Here is a 3,630-nt window from a genome sequence, read left to right on the forward strand (position 1 = left end):
CATCAATATAAGAATGCTCAAGATAATGCCTCAAGCCAATTTCACTAGAAGCATAATGTGAAAATGCACTTTCAGATTCAACAGCCCTGCGCAACATCAAGTAGGTGGAATTCCATCTAGTTGGAACATCTAAGCATAAAGTTTTCTTAGAATTGAGTTGTTCAGCATCAAAACATTCTTGAAACCTCTTCAATCTCGCAGGAGACTGCCTAACATATCTCACTGCATGCCTAACACGTTCAATAGACACTGAAAATTCTTTTAAACCATCCTGAACCACAAGATTCATGATGTGAGCCATACATCTCACGTGAAGGTGAGTACCATTCATCAAATTAGTTCCCATTTTTGTTAATTGCATAGATAATTCTTTTACTGTCATATCATTTGAGCTTGCATTATCAACTATGACAGTGAAGATCTTATTTATCCCCCACTCACGTAAGCACCTACCAATACCATTTGCCATATCTTCGCCTTTGTGACTAACAATAGGAAAAAAATTAATTATTCTCTTATGTATATTCCATTCACTATCAATGCAATGGGCATAGTGTTACACATGTAATTGATTCTTTGTATAAAAGTCCAGGTATCAGTAGTAATACATACTCTTTGTTTTGTTTCTATAAAAAACCCTCTTTAACTTTTGCTTTTCTTCATTAAAAATATCAAAACAATCCCTAGTTACAGTACTATGGGAAGGGATCCAAAAATAAGGTTTCTCCACTTTCATAAAGTCTCTAAAACCTTCTTTCTCAACAAAGCTAAAAGGAATCTCATAAACTATTACCATACGACATAATGTCTTCCTACATTCTTCTTATTCAAATTTTCAAGTAACAACAGCTACATCACCCTGACTACCCCCCCTGAGCATATTGAAAGCCTAAATTTGATTGTTTTTTATCAACAATATCAGGGCGTTTAGGACACTTAAGCATATGAGAAAGAAGTGTCGACGTACCGTCTTTGGTTTTAAATACATACTCAATAAAGCAATAGTCACATTTTGCTTTTGTACTCCCTTCAGAAATAATAATTTCTGTAAAATGATCCCACATGACAGACCTTTTTCTCCTTTTTTTGGTTATATTTGACTCCGTTGTTTGAGCTTGACTTGTTGCATTTGAATTAGAAGCACCACTTTCACCCATCATCACCTTCTCACTTTGTATATTTTCATCCATGTATGAGTCACTGCAATAAGAAAGGAAAAGGAATGAGAATAAACATCAATACTAGCGCTTCGTTTGTAACTCACTAGCCCTGAGTTTCTTGAATTGAAATTGAGACAGAAAGGGTACAGTACAAAATCAACAACAAACATCTTCAACTACTTGAGTTGCCTCAGATTGCACCTCTACTGTCATGTTTGATTGATAACTAACCATGTTCCCCATTCAAAACCATATCAAGCAAACATTTTATAAAATAAAAATAGAAATAAAAAATACTACTTCTCGATATCTCTTATACTAGCATAAGAATCTCTAACAAGGTGTAGTTAAAATTTGTGAGAAATACTCCTCTTTAAAGTCCCAACAAAAACCAAAAAACTTATTCATGATGTTAGAAAATGGCATTTTTATGACAATCTAGCTGAATCTCGTCAGAAGCAGAAAATTAAAAATTGGAAAATGTCACAATTTACTATTGTCTTTTTCCTACTGTAAACATATCCGTTTAACAAAATTGGCAAATTCAACAACAAATAGTGAGAAAAATATGTAAATTTAAAAGAAAAAAATGACTAGCAAACTTCTAATAATGTTGATTTTGATGGGAATCATAAGTAAGAGTTCCTGGATAAGAAGATAAGAAACCGCGAGAGGGAGAGACGAGACAGCGAGAGGGAGACCGGTGCCTGGTGGAAGTCGACGACGACGAGGACTGGTGGTCGTGGGCGGTGGCTGCTGGTTTAGGCGTTAGGGTTTCTATGATTTTGTCTTTTGATTATTTAGGAATTAGGAATGCGTTAGTTTTAGTCTTAGAGAATAGACTATAGACTATAGAGACAGAGACAGGTTTGTTTTTGATTATTCAAGTTCAAGGGTTTTTGTTTTTATATTTAATATATATAAATAAAAATAAATTATATATATATATATATATATATATACATATTCTTAACGGATTATTCATTAAAAAATAAAATAATCCGCCCCCAAACAGATAAGCCGTTAATAAAAAATTTCAATTTGTTCCCCGTCCGTTAAACAGTTACTAGTAAGCCATTAAGCTTCAGTTCGGTTCGGTTTTCAGTTTCGGATCGGTTTTGAACACCCCTACTCGGAACACAGGATTTGTTTCTAAAACAAGTGATGACCTTTCGGGTCATCACATCCTCCACCTCTAAAACAATCGTTCGTCCTCGAACGAACATAAGAAGGAAGTATTTGACTCAGGAAAAAGATGGGGATAACGGCTCCGCATATCGGACTCGGACTCCCAGGTCGATGCCTCAGCAGGCTGACCTCTCTACTAAACACGAACAGAAGGGAAACTCTTCGATCTCAACTGACGAACCTGCCGGTCTAGAATAGCTACCGGCTCCTCCTCATAGGACAAGTCCTTGTCCAACTGGACAATGCTAAAATCTAACATGTGGGATGGATCACTGTGATACTTCCGAAGTATGGACATATGAAACACTGGATGCACGACTGATAATCTCGGCGGCAACGCAAGTCTGTACCTCTCCCACTCGATCAAGAATCTTAAACGGGCCAATGAATCTAGGGCTAAGCTTGACCCTTCTTCCAAAATTTCATCACACCCTTCATAGGCGATACCCGAAGCAATACCCGATCACCGACCATGAAAGCCAAATCACGAACCTTACGGTCGGCATAACTCTTTTGCCTGGACTGAGCTGTATGAAGCCTATCCTGACCTTGTCCGAGGCATCCTATACTAGATCTGTACCCAACAACCGAGCCTCTCCCGGCTCGAACCATCCAACCGGCGACCGACACCGCCTACCATATAAAGCCTCATAAGGAGCCATCCGGATACTCGACTGGTAGCTATTGTTGTAGGCAATCTCTACTAAAGGGAAAAATTGATCCCACGAGCCTCCTAAGTCAATGACACAAGCTCGGAGTATATACTCAAAAATCTGAATAGTCCGCTCGGACTACCCATCCGTCTGAGGATGAAACACTATGTTCAACTCAACCCGTGTTCCCAACTCTCGCTGAACTGCTCTCCAGAAATGCAAGGTAAACCGCGTACCTCGGTCCGAAATGATAGACACGGGCACAACATGAAGACGAACAATCTCCCGAATATAGATCTCAGTTAACCTCCCGGAAGAATAGGAGACTACCACAGGAATGAAATGTGCTGATCTGGTCAGCCTATCAACCATAAACCATACTGCATCGAACTTCCTCTGAATCTGTGGGAGTCCAACAACGAAGTCCATAGTGATACGCTCCCACTTCCACTCAGGAATCTCAATCTTCTGGAATAGACCACCAGGCCTCTGTTGCTCGTACTTAACCTGCTGACAATTCAATCACCAAGCCACATATGCAACAATGTCCTTTTTCATCCTCCTCCACCAATAATGCTACCGCAAATCCTGATACATCTTAGCGACGCCTGGATGAATTGAGTAGCAGG

This window comes from Nicotiana sylvestris, chromosome 11, assembly GCF_000393655.2.
Source record: "Nicotiana sylvestris chromosome 11, ASM39365v2, whole genome shotgun sequence".
Classification (NCBI taxonomy): domain Eukaryota; kingdom Viridiplantae; phylum Streptophyta; class Magnoliopsida; order Solanales; family Solanaceae; genus Nicotiana; species Nicotiana sylvestris.